We start from the raw sequence: 13446 nt of genomic DNA on the forward strand, positions 1-13446 counted from the left end.
GTTTTCCTATGGCTTTTGGCGTGTTTTTTTTTTTGGAGGCAAAGGATATGGCACAGTTAGAATGATAATAGTTACAGGAGGACATGCCCAGGGGGAGGTGCCAGACAGAGCAAAGTACTTCAGACGTCTCATTTCATTGCCGCAAGTAGTCTGCAGGTGGGGATTTGTATAAGCCCTGTTTATTCAGATGTTATGTAACTCACCTTCAATCCTTTGAGGGGAGCAGGAGAGGCTTCATGGAGGAGGCTTACTCTCTAGTGAAAGGAGCCCCCTCAACACTTGGAGCGATCCCACGGACCCTTCCTGTGCGCTGACCACGTCCTCTCCTGAAGGCACAGAAGGCCTTGTAGAGAGCCTTACTCTCTTCGGCATCTAGATGGAACAGAGGGATGTTCAAGCCAGTTTATGTTTAGACAACATGGCATTGATATGAATGTCTGGAGCAGGCCAAGATGGCAGACACTAGACACCTTGGCACTGTCAGTGCAAAATGACTGCCATCATGTGTCTGGGGGACCCAAAAGTAAGCAGTGATGCAACCTGTTATTTATCCATTGCTGGGAAAGTGCTACTTTTGTGTAATTCTGTGTAAACGTGGCTTTGAGGGCAGAAGGGTATGCCTTCACTTCACTGTTTGCCTTTGCTAGTCTATGTAGGGCTGTGTGTGCTCATCTCTGCTTGGGTGCCAGCCTGCACGTGTGCCTGTGCCCACCTGTGTGCAGCCCATTCATGCTGGCTTGTGTGTGCCTGGGTGCCTGTCAGCATCTGCCTGCCCAGCAGCCTGTGTGCGGGTGAACAAAGTGCTTCTCATCTGTCTACTCACATTCTTTGCAACCTCCTGGGGTGCCATGACCCTCCTTCCTTCATGATGTGGGGTCTTTGACCTCACTCAGTCTTTATGGAGCTCCCATCCAGCCCCCTATACACCGCTTGCTTGAGGGATACCCAGCTGTGCATGACGAGGGGTGACTACCCAGCAGAGCCACCACCAACTCAAGTCTTCCCAACTCTCCTAGTGAGTAAAGCCCCACAGTGTGACTGTTCATCACACCGGCTCGGGGTACAAAATGCCTGCACTGTTCCTATCGCTGTCACTTATTATGTCTGGGAGGATGAAAGGGCACTTAACTAGTCAGGCAGTGGTGGCACATGCTTTAATCCCAGCACTTGGGAGACAGAGGCAGGCGGATCTCAGTGAGTTTGAGGCGAGCCTGGTCTACAAAGTGAGTTCCAGGACAGCCACATTACACAGAGAAATCCTGTCTCTAAAAATAATACAAAAGGGCACTTAACTTCTATATGTGTGTGTGTGTGTGTGTGTGTGTGTGTGTGTGTGTGTGTGTGTGTGTGTGTGTGTGTGTATGTAAGTGCACTTGGGGGCCAGAGGACAGCCTAGATGTCATCATTCCTTAGGAGCGATATGGGCTCTTTCAGTGACCTGGCCCTTACCAAATAAGTAGATTTGCCGGCACAGTAGCCACAGGGACTCACTTGCCTCCACCTCCCCAGCTCAGGGCTTACAGGTATGCATCATCCCTGTTTGTTTGTTTTTCTTTCCATGTGACATTAGGGAATTGCGCTCAGGCCTTGATGCTTGCAAGGCAAGCACTTTCCCAGTGGAGCTGTATCCCTAGCTCCTTGCCCTTGCCTCAGTTGCTTGAGCCTGTATTATATTAGCTGCCTAGAGCAGCTGGGAAGTTTAAATGCGACAGTGCATGCGGAGTGCTTCAAGTGTTTGGTAAGTGTTCATTAAATACCATCAATCCGAATCCACTGGGCTCTCACGGAGAGCTCCAACATCCATGTTTGCACAGATGGCCCTGGTTAAACCCACTGGGTCACAAAACAGCTCAAAAAGACGTGAATGTGAGAGAGGGATTTGTCGGGAGGAATAGGGATAGAAGGGAGATAGATAATAGAAGGTAGGGTGACAGTCATCACAATGAGCTATGTGCTTGGGTGAAAATGTCAGAAAAGGAACAGGTTGAATAAAAATTACAAAGCACACTCATTTCCTTCTTCTACGTTACTGTCATTTCACCGACTTGAGGAGTGTGAACGGGTCCAGAGGAGCCGAGGGTCCTCCAGAACTCTACACTGCTCCGATTTGGCTGCACTGACAATTTTCAGGTAAGTTATAGATCTCAAAGATTTTGGTGCACTCCCCTGGGAGCCTCATCAGCATCTGTAGTTTATGAATGTGCCCTGTGTTTTAAGTAATTGACTCTCAAGAGACTAAGCTGAGCTGGGCACACCAGAGAGGAGAGGAGCGTTACTCCATTCCTAAACTGAAGATGCGGTTAGGAAAGGTCCCAACAATGGTCGGTCCAGGTTCCAGAGGGAACAAACACAAGGTGAGGAAGGAGGAAAGGGAACTGGCTTCCCGGAGTAGCGCTCCTGGGTGGCAGATGATGGACTGTGCTTGAGTTGTCTGTTGCTAAACGGTCTAATAGTCCACGGGGGGAGCCCTTGAGAGCAAGGCACTGGAAATGGGGAGATTGGAGTCAGGGCCCAGATTCTCTCTCTCCCCCAGGCTGTGTGAGGAAAGAGCCTTCATTTTTCCTTTTCTAGAGCACAGGGAAGACGACTACCTCCCTCCGAGGTACACATGAGATGGGCGTAAATCACATTTAGCACAGTTCCCGCTCTGCAGTTAATGCTTAAATCACTGTAGCTGTTATTTCATTTCTCTAAACTTTCAATGTTTCTGCTGATGAGACCTTTGGGGAAGGAGTAGGGAAGACAGGAAAAGGAAGTCCTGCCCAGACACTATGACTTCCTGTGGGTTCTGGGATCAAATAAAGCGAATGACTACAAATGGAAGAAGCTCTCAGTCCCAGCATGCAGGCTTTCTAATGTGAACACAGGTCTGTTAGGAGCTTGGTTAGGTTCCTGGACCACTACTATTTGTTCACTACAACACTAAAGTGTTTTTAGAAGCTTCTGAGGACTAGGGATATAACTTAGTAGTAGGGTGCCTTTGCCCATCACATTCAAAACCCTGGGTTTGATCCTTAGTACCACAAAAAAAAAAAAAAGAAACTTTGAACCTCTTTGGGAGTTAGGGAGATGGCTCAGTGGGTAAAGAGCTCATGCTGTGCAAGTGGGAGGACCCGAGTTCACATCCCCAGAGCCTACATTAAAAGCTGGGTATGATAACATGTCTGTAACTTCAGCACTGTGGGAGAGCAGATTCGGGAGGATCATGGGTCTCAATGGCCATTAGTTAGCTCCATGTTCAGTGAGAGACCGTGTTGCAATGGAATAAGGCAGAGTGCGATAGAGTAGAGCACTAGAGGTCTCCTTCTGGTCTCTACACACCTGCACACATGTGCACACACACACACACACACACACACACACACACACACACACACTCCAAATACATCAATAAAATGAAAAGCTTTTGCATTAGAATGTATGAATCATTTGCAGGTAGATGTTCTCTGATCCAGACATCACCAGTGGGCTTTCCAACTTGGAAGTTGTGAGCAGATGACTGCTGTGAGTTCAGCAGACTCTGCAGTGTAGCACGGGGGTAGTAAGGAAGTCACTATTGCAAGGGAATAAACCAATTGTGAGGCCAGTGTGATGGCTCAGTGGGCAAAAGCGCTGGCCATGCAGGACTCATGATTGGAGTTTAATTACCTGGGAAGGATGAGAATCAACTCCTGAAAGTTGTCCTCTGGCCACTAGAGGTGCATTGTGAAACTCATGCACCTGTGGCATGTACATGTCCCCATTCACACATACATAGCAATGATAAAAATGGAGATAAAACTGTAAAAAATAATCCAAATCCCAAGGTCAATCCAACTCAAATTTAACAATCTAATGAATTATATGCTAATTGTTGTGTAGGACAGTGAAGCAGAAATGATAAGCTATTTGCAAATCTGACCACAGTTTGCTAAATTTTCCTCTTGACTGATCATACCTTCCATTGTCATCTTTGCCAGGTGTTCTCTGTCATGGTCAGTATTTCTATTGAGCTCTTTCCCACATCTTATTAAGTCATTCTTCTACATTGTTGCTTTGCTTCCTTTCCCTTTCAGGGACACTTTTGTTCCTTAGTCCCCATGCATCTCTGAGTCTCAGCATCCCCTCTGTATCAGGCCTTTTCTTTTAGGCCACCAACTAGCTCCCAAGTCATGACAGAGACCTAATATTAGTTATGAATGCTCAGCCAGCTCAGGGTCATTTCTGGCTACCTCTTTTAACTTAATTTAACCTGTTTCTCTTCATCTACCTTTTGACTTGGGGCTTTTTTTTTTTGTTTGTTTGTTTTTTTGTTTTGTTTTTCGAGACAGGGTTTCTCTGTGTAGCTTTGCGCCTTTTCCTGGAACTCACTTGGTAGCCCAGGCTGGCCTCGAACTCACAGAGATCCGCCTGGCTCTGCCTCCCGAGTGCTGGGATTAAAGGCGTGCGCCACCACCGCCCGGCGACTTGGGGCTTTTTACCTTTCTTCCTTCTGTATATCTTACTTTTACTGCTTCTCATATCCAGTTGGCTGGCTGTTGCCTGGCTTCTTGATCTGGGTGTGACCCTCATTCTTTCTTCTTTTTTTTTTTAGCCTAGATTTCTCCTCTTATTTATTTTCTCTGCCCGCCAGCCTTGCCTGTACCTCTTCTCCCAAGCTATTTGCTGTTTAGCTTTTTATTAGACCTATCAGGTGCCTTAGGCAGCAAGGTAAAACAAATGCAACACATCTCTACATAATTAAACAAATGCAACACAAGCATATATAACACATCTTTGCCTAGTTAAAATAATATTCCATAACACTTCCCCCTTTTTGTTTAAATAAAAAGAAAGGTTTAACTTTAACATAGCAAGACTATATATAATAAAAATCAAGTAAGAATAACATTTACAATATCCAGTCCATTTGTATTTGGCAAATTCAGAAAAAAACACTCCATTATTTATTCTAGCTTGATGAGTCCAAAGTTTTGTACCTAATTTACCTTCTATCATAACTAAGGAAAACTATAACTATCTAGTCTTCAACTTCATCAAAGACTCCAGAAGGACATAATATTACCTGAGTAAACAGCAAGTGCAGTGCAAGTCACTTCCAAAACTATAGAAATGACAGACACCTGGCTGCTTGGACAGTCACCCATGGTTCCTCTGCAATGTTGGGGCATCCATCTTCAGCCTACAGACCATTCTAGAATGTCTGGCAGACTTTTCTATGAAGAAGGAATTTTGAAGGATGTCCTGCCTTATCTTGGCAAAGTTCGGCAGTTTTTTTTTTCCTTTGTGTCTTGCTTGTCCAGCTTGTCCAGCATACTGTCAGTAGTCAAGGCAAGAATAGTTTCTTTGCCACAATGAAAGCAAACTCCATATGGAGTTTCTTGATGCCCATTATCTTCTCTGAAGTAAACCGGTGCTGCCAGGAGCAGATGTGTCTCACTGTCATACAAAGCCTGAGGTTATTAAACACCTTAAATGCCATATTCTGTAGGTCTTTGAAGTGTTTGAAGACCATCTATCTAAATATATCTGTTTAACCTTGAAAACATACCTAATATGACTACAAGTTTGATTATTATAGATGACTAAGTATTAACCTGTATTTCTTAATTATACATTACATTTTTAAATGAGCTGCATAGGTACAATACCCTAAACAAGAGTAGAAACACATATACAGTATAACAAAAGTAACTTTAGATTTGTATCATTATACCAAAATGCATACAAATGTAAAATATTTGGGGTTAATAGCTGTCTTTTTATCTTATATTCCCCCTAAATGATGACAAACATCTATAACCCACAGAATGACCAAAAACCACCCATCCCACCTCTTGGGTGTTGTGTTCTCTAAACTGCTTCCTGTTGTTTGTGGGTGAAGGCATCTTTTTAGGGAACCTGAGAAAATTGAGATAATGGTCAAGTCCTGGGAAAACTAGCTATAATATTTATTTTTCAGTCTCTGTGCAATGAGAAAGTACAAGGCTTATCTGCAGTCCTGACTAGAATAATCAGTGAGGCTAGACCATCTCAGCCAGCAGCCTTGAAGCTGTACTGAATGTAGAACTCTGAGGAAACTGCAACAGAGGCACTCTGAGAGGCAGGATCACCTGGGCCACCCATTTTCATTGGTGTCTGGTCCCTTTGCTCTGAAAACACATAAACTTTCAAAGGTAACATACATATTTGCATTAACATAAGTGTGGACTGACGTACACAAGCCAGTCAAAGATGATTTATTGTTTTATGTTTCAGCAGGTAAAATATATGTCACCTGTCTTTTAGTTTCTTTAGGTTTATTTCTTTATATGTGTAGCCAGGACTTTCAGGGGGTCTTTCCTGATCAAACCTGATCACTATTAACCTTGAATGAATCCACAACCTTTCATTTCCTGTGGAAACAAAAGCATACCTTTCCTCCCAAGCAATACATTTTTTTGACTTCCATTTTAAAGTTAAGGCATTCCTAAAGTATTTAGGCTGGTAACCTGGTCAAGTTTGCAATCTATGATTTGGTTCAAACTGTTCTTATCCCACCCCCACCCCCTAATTGTGTAGAAGCAGATTCTGGACTGTTTTCTGAGAAAAATCCCTACCCTTCTCTAATACTTCCCTTTTAAGGATGTGGGATTTTCTATATAGATCTCTGTGGTGATTTGAATAGGAATAGTCCTTATAGGTTCATATATTTGAATGCTTGCTCATTACAGAGTGATGCTACTTGAAAAGAATTAGAAGGTGTGGCCTTGCTGGAAGAAGTGGGTGAGCTTTGGGGTTTCAAATGCTCAAGTCAGCCCCAGTGTTTCTCTTTAGGTGGTATTTTATTTGTGCTGAAATGTGATTTTATTTGTATGTTAATAAATAAAAGCGCCTGGGGGGTCAGAGCTAATAGCAAGTCAATAGCAAGTCTGGTAGTGGTAGCACACGTCCTTAATCCAGATCTCTGGGTGTTCAAGGACACCACCAGCATGGAGACACACACCTTTAATTCAATACCAACCATAGAGACCTGGAAGTCTGTATAGACAGGCAGTGATGAGGAGGTCATGTGGTTGGGTTTACAACCAATGAGAAGGCAGAACAGAAAGTCAATAAAAAGATACACAGGAAGTAGGTCTCTTTCTTAGGGGAAGGACAGTAGCGGCAGCGAGGGGTAAGAAGGCAGTCTTGGTCTCAGCTCTTAGTTACTGCTCTCTGACCTCTGGGACTTTTAACTCTGCATTTGGCTGTGTTTCTTATTTAATAAAACTGTTCAGAATTACATCTACATTCTCTCTCTTCCTGTTGATTGCTAATCCAGATGTAGAACTCTCAGCTACCTCTCCACAACCATGTCTGTGTGCTGCCTGCTCCCCACTATGATGACAATGGACTAAACCTCTGAATGTAAGCAGGTCCCAATTAAATATTTTCCTTTATAAGAGTTACCATGGTCATGGTGTCTCTTCACAGCAATAGTACACTGACTAAGACAATGTTAATCACTTATTTTTTTCTAAAAAATGCCATTATCTACATGGTGAAAGTATAGGGATGTGTATTTCATATGTTCATCAGAAATCTTAATCTCAGACTTTTGGCTGTCAAATTCTTATGAAAAGTATTGTTATGAGAGAGACATAAAGAATTTTTCTTGAAAAGTGTGAATAGTCCATTTCATTAACATTCTAAGTGTTACCTAGAAATTAACTATTTATGATATGCAAGTTGCATGAATTTTTTTAATTTGCACAGCTGTGGTTCACCAAATTCCACGTGCATCATGTTCTGAGAGTTTGTTAAGACACAGCTTGCTGTACTCTATCACTGGAGTTTCTGATTCAGTAGGGGCCTGAGATTTGCTTTTCTAATATATTCCCAAGTGATGAGCTGCTGGCCCAGGAGCTGTTTCAGGGAGGCAGAGCATGTCAATCCATGAATTACATATGAAAAAACAGGAATTGAGGTCATATAAGTTGTTTAGGACATAGGTGATGATAGAGGTGGTGCTGTGGGATGGTCTGTATGTCAAATGTGTTGCTCTGATTGGTCAATAAATAAAACACTGATTGGCTAGGAGCCAGGCAGGAAGTATAGGCAGGACTAACGGAAAGGAGAATTGAGAGAACAGGAAGGCGGAGGGAGTCACTGCCAGCTACCGCCATGACAAGCAGCATGTGAAGATGCTGGTAAGCCATGAGCCACGTGGCAAAGTATAGATTTATGGAAATGGATTAATTTGAGATGTAAGAACTAGATAGCTAGAAGCCTGAGTCATTAGGCCAAACAGTTTGTAAATAATATAAGCATCTGTGTGTTTATTTTATAAGTGGGCTGTCGGACTGCCTGGGCTTGGCGGGACACGGAGAGAAAACTCTCCAGCTACAAGGTGGTGTTTGAAAAATTGCTTCTTTGATTCGATAGTCTATATATTATATTCTAAAGTCTATAGTCTTAATTTCTGTGCCAAGTGCTTTGAGCACCAACCTATTCTTTCTAGACAGAATAGCAATGGTGCTATTTCATAGCAATAACAATTGGGATGCTATTAGCAACTAGGTATCCTAGTAATAAGACAGGCATGTCTCTATGACTCCCTATATTAAATTCCAAATATATTAAAATGTGGATGTTGTGATACAGTCCTAATCAAAGCCAGAGTGTAGGGTGGAATAATATACTCCCAAGAGAAACTTCCTTATACAGATAGAAATGGACAATGGACAAAAGCAAGTCCTGATGCAATGCCTACAGTGTCCTGCTGTGGGATGGTCTTTCTGTATGCTGTGAATGTGTGTTGCTCTCATTGGTTGATAAATAAAGCTGTTTGGCCAATGGCGAAGCAGAATAAGCTTAGGTGGTACAATCAAACTGAAGATGGATATGAAGAAGGGGGAGCTGGGGAGACGCCAGCCAGCCACCAAGGAACAAGATACCAGAGAACTGGTGAGCCACAGACCACGTGGCAATAAATAATTAGAAATGGATTAATTAAAATGTAAGAGCTAGCTAATAATAAGCCTAAGCCATCGGCCAAACATTTATAATTAATATAAGCTTCTGTGTATTTATTTGGGGTTGGGCAATCGGGACGAAAAGGCTCTGCTTCCATTTACAGTGTCCACTTATGACATTTATCTTGTTTACTTTTGAAATTGTTTCATTTCTCTTCCCTTTCCTTCCTCCAAATTTTCCCAGACTTCTCCCTGCTCTTCTTCAAATTCCTAGCCTTTTTTCAATTGTATACATGCATATATGTATTTGTACACACACATTCTTAAATATAACATGTTACTTGCACATGTTTTCAGAGCTGACCATTTAGTACTAAACAACCAACTGGTATGCTCTTCACTGGGGTGGACCACCTCTCCCTCTCCCAGCTTTACTCTGTTGCTTGTAGTTCTTTGTATAGGGTTGAGGCCTCATAGGCTTTCCCCCAACCAGCTTGGCATGTTTGTTGGTGTCCTTGTTCAGCTCATGTTAGGGAAGTCATGTTGGCAAGACATTACAGATATAGTTTTTGATATTACTAGGAGACACAGACTCACAGTAAACTCCCTGATCCTCTGTCTCTTAGAATCTTCCTGTCTTCACTTCTTCAATGTTACCTTGAGTCTTCGGTGTGGGAGTGTTCTGTAGATGTATTATGGCCTTTATCTTTACTAGGCATCCTGGTGAAGGTGCTCTCCTGGGAGAATTGGCTTTTTGTGTGTGAAATCTAAGAGCTTCTGTACTTGAATAGTGAGAGCCCTTTGTTGAGCATAGGAAGGGGGAAAACTGGTTCTCATGCCTTGATGCTCTGACTTTTACAAGTCTGAGGCAGTAATGAACAAGCAATGGGGGTGGTTTGCAGCAGTAAGCGAGGGGTTGGGTTAGGGGGGTCTGTAAGAAGCTATGTGTGGGCAAGGTCTGTCACTATGAGATTGCTATGGCAGAGGGTTCCCATTAGAGTGTGTGTGTGTGTGTGTGTGTGTGTGTGTGTGTGTGATGTATATGTGTTGTAGAATATTATTTAAAGATGTGTTACATTTGTTTCTGCTGTGGAATATTTGTTTAATGATGCAAAGATGTGTTGCATTCTTTTATGTTGCATTTGTTTAACTCTGTTAAGCCGTGTTACTTTGCCTGTCTAAAACACCTGATTGGTCTAATAAAGAGCTGAATGGCCAATAGCAAGGCAGGAGAAAGGATAGGCGGGGCTGGCAGGCAGAAAGAATGAATGGGAGGAGAAATCTTTGAGGAAGATTGAGGAGCAAGAAGAGGAAGAGGAGGACGAGGACGACATCGGGGGCCAGCCACCCAGCTACAGAACCAGCAATAGAGTAAGAAAGAAAGGTATATAAAATAGAGAAAGATAAAAGCCTGGAGACAAAAGATACACATGGTAATTTAAGAAAAGCTGGCTAGAAACAAGCCAAGCTAAGGCCGGACATTTATAAGTAATTATAAGACTCTGGGTGATTTATTTGGGAGCTGGGTGGTGGGCCTCCAAAAGAGTAGAAAAAAAAAAAATACCGACTACATATATGCACATGTGTCTGTGTGTTCTTGTATGGGAGGTGTGAAGAGAGATGTGTCACAATGACTGTGTGGAGCTCAGAGGACTTGACCTTTTACCTTTGGACAAGGTCTCTTTATTTTGTTTTTGGCTGCTACATGTCAGGCTAGCAAGCCTGTGAGTTCATGGGGAGTCTCTTGTCTCCACCTACCACCTCACCATAGAAACATTGGGATTGCAGATGACTGCTACCACATTTGGCTCTGAGTGATTCTGGGGATTCAAATCTGGGTCCTCAGGCTTGCACAGACATTTCATCAGTCCCACCCCAATTACTCTTTTATCAGCAAGAAAAAAAATGCAACTAGGTAACTGAGGAAAGATTATGAATGTTGACCAGCAACTTGTTTTCCTCCAACACTCAGTAAAATCACCTTCTACACTCACTTCCATAGAACGTCATGAGGCTAGTGGTGTTCAATTTTACCAGCGTTCAGCCCACTCCCCGGCTTCACTGCCAGTGGCCACAGGACATTTTGAGGTACTCAGGGTAGGAGTGTGAGATGGAGTGCCCCTCTCCACTAGCAGGTAGAAGGGAGGACTGGTTTGTGGACTTGAGAAAACGTGAAAGGACTCTTCCAAACATCTGACAAGTGCAGGCTCAGTCATTGTGGTTCAGGGTGTAAATGGAAATCATTTATCTGTAGTCCCAGTTTGGCAAAAACCTCAATGTGTAGTTATGGAAACTAGATTCCCTGAGCAAAGGCACTCTAGCGCCTGAATTCTGCCTTAACGGACTTAATGTCCACATGCTCTATACGTGCTTCTGAGGGGCTGTTTCCTGAGCAACAGCAGGCATGCCAATGGTCAATCTGAAGTTTGATCACACTGTGTCCTAGAAGATTAGGTTTGCACATGGCAACTGAACAGATCGTTGACATTTAATTTTTTCCAGCTAAGTGACACTGTCCCACCTACAACTTTGCAGAAATGGTAAGAAAGGAGAGTGGAAAGAGGTGCAGAGGAGAAAGGAAAGATTTAGGTAATTTTACATAGAATAGCTTATCAACAGAAATAGCCCAGCCCAAAAACTGAGGTGGCTGATCCTAAATTTGAAATTCAGATTTAACCAGCAAAATTCATTCTATAATAAATTATTGTTTGCAATGTGCAAGTTGATGAGGAGCATGTAAAATAAGTGAGTCACTGGGAATGTGGATAGTGGGGTTTACTCTTTAAAAAGTAAGTATGCCTTGACTATATATATTCAAAAAAGCCAGTTTCTTAAGCCATAGACATAATAGTACCTAAACAGAATCAGTAGATCTTTTATGTAAATTGGAATACTGTAAGGATTTATGGGTATACTAACTACGTGGGTATACAAAGTCCTTGTCCTTGAGGTTCAGCTGTTTGCAAGTAACTCAAGGCAGTATGTGCCATAATGGTGTGTGTATGTGTGTGCACATATAATTTTGCCAGAGGGAATCCAGAATATCTTTATAAAGTGTTGAGCTTACTCTCGACAAATGTGGCTTTCAAGTGGAGACTGCTAGAAAAGATTACACACAAAAGGCAACAGGCACCAAAGTACAAGCTGCTGCGAACTACCTGGTACAGCTCAGTCTGGAAAATGTTATTAGGAAATAAGATGAGGAAGACTCAGTAGCCCTAAAATGCTGTGTGGCACACTCTAATTAAAAGTCATCTTAGAGCCATCAGTCCAGTCCCTGACCAGTCATTTGTCTTGTCTTGTCCTCATAAACCTCAAGCCTCCCATACAGCTTCCCTTCTTTCCAAGCCCTGTAAGAGTTCTTATTATTCCTCATTGGCTGAGCAGTTTGGCTCATAACCAATAAACCAGAAAGCTAATTTAAATGTATTGGGATTTATCCAAATGTTAAAATGAGTTCTGGGCTTTGTCTGGACTACAGCTCTAATCCTAGAACAGGTATCTTTCTGGAAATACTGCCAGCAAGCTAAAGTCATCCACTTCTCTCAGTAGTACTCCATGTACAGACTAATCAGCTCTGTGTTCTAATCTGTAGAGATGCTCCTGCAATTAGTGAACTAAAATTACCTTCACTGAATGGAGTCTTCAGAGGCCCAGCCTTCCAAAGCACAAAAGTAGGGCAGCTGCAGTCAGAAGTTTTAGTAGGCTGATGTACTCCTTCCCCTCAAAAAGACCACTGCTACTCTAACCCACTGCTGCAAAAGTGTGGTAATGCTGGATGGCCCACTAGACACTTCCTTGAGACTATTCTGAACATTGATTTGACTGGCAAAATGAGCCAGGAATAATAAGCAGACTTTGTAGGTACAGCAGAACATACAAGACAATGTTCAGTCATTGCAACAATTTTCAAGGAAGACTTTATTTGCAATGCTTGATACTTGACAATAGCAATTGTTCTGATATACTTATTTGGAAATCTGCTAGTTATTTATTACATATTGGTATCACCTGCTCTGTTTATAATGTAGCCAGTCTTCAATTCTGCCAGGTAGTTTACATTACTTTCATTCTAGAGATGCAGTGGGTTCTAAGAGATTTAATGACCAACATCAGATAACCAAAGGGAAAAGCCAACACTCCATCTACCTTTCCAAGCGCACTTGATGTTCTCTGAAACACCTTTCTCTCTCAAAACTACTAAGACTGCTTCTTCCTATTACCTCAGCAAAAAGAAAAAAAAGGTGGTAACTTCCAGGAGGCTGAGTAGAAGCTACAGATAGGTTAGCAATATAAACATTTCCAAAGTATCACAAAGCCCAAGCCAGAAGAGAGAGAAAGGGAAGACCCATTACTGTTGACTTTCAATTGTTGTATTCAAAACAAAGACACTAAGACATTCAATTGGAAGCCCCTCCCCTCCATAATACCCCATCTCTATCTACAGCATTTCCTCATACACTACTGATAAAGAGCACAAAGTGCTAAATATTTGTCTTCTAAAGGGCACGAGGCAGTGGCAGAAGTGTGT

At 42.5% G+C, this 13446-nt stretch overlaps 1 pseudogene; it reads right to left on the bottom strand.

Moving 5' to 3' along the window:
• LOC128106433 (40S ribosomal protein S26-like) overlaps window positions 1-13394 on the bottom strand; it is a 46248-nt pseudogene extending 32854 nt beyond the window's left edge.
• Between the last annotated feature and the right edge of the window lie 52 nt (window positions 13395-13446).

Source organism: Peromyscus californicus, unplaced genomic scaffold, assembly GCF_007827085.1.
Source record: "Peromyscus californicus insignis strain IS unplaced genomic scaffold, ASM782708v3 Scaffold_9__1_contigs__length_137607984, whole genome shotgun sequence".
Lineage (NCBI taxonomy): Eukaryota > Metazoa > Chordata > Mammalia > Rodentia > Cricetidae > Peromyscus > Peromyscus californicus.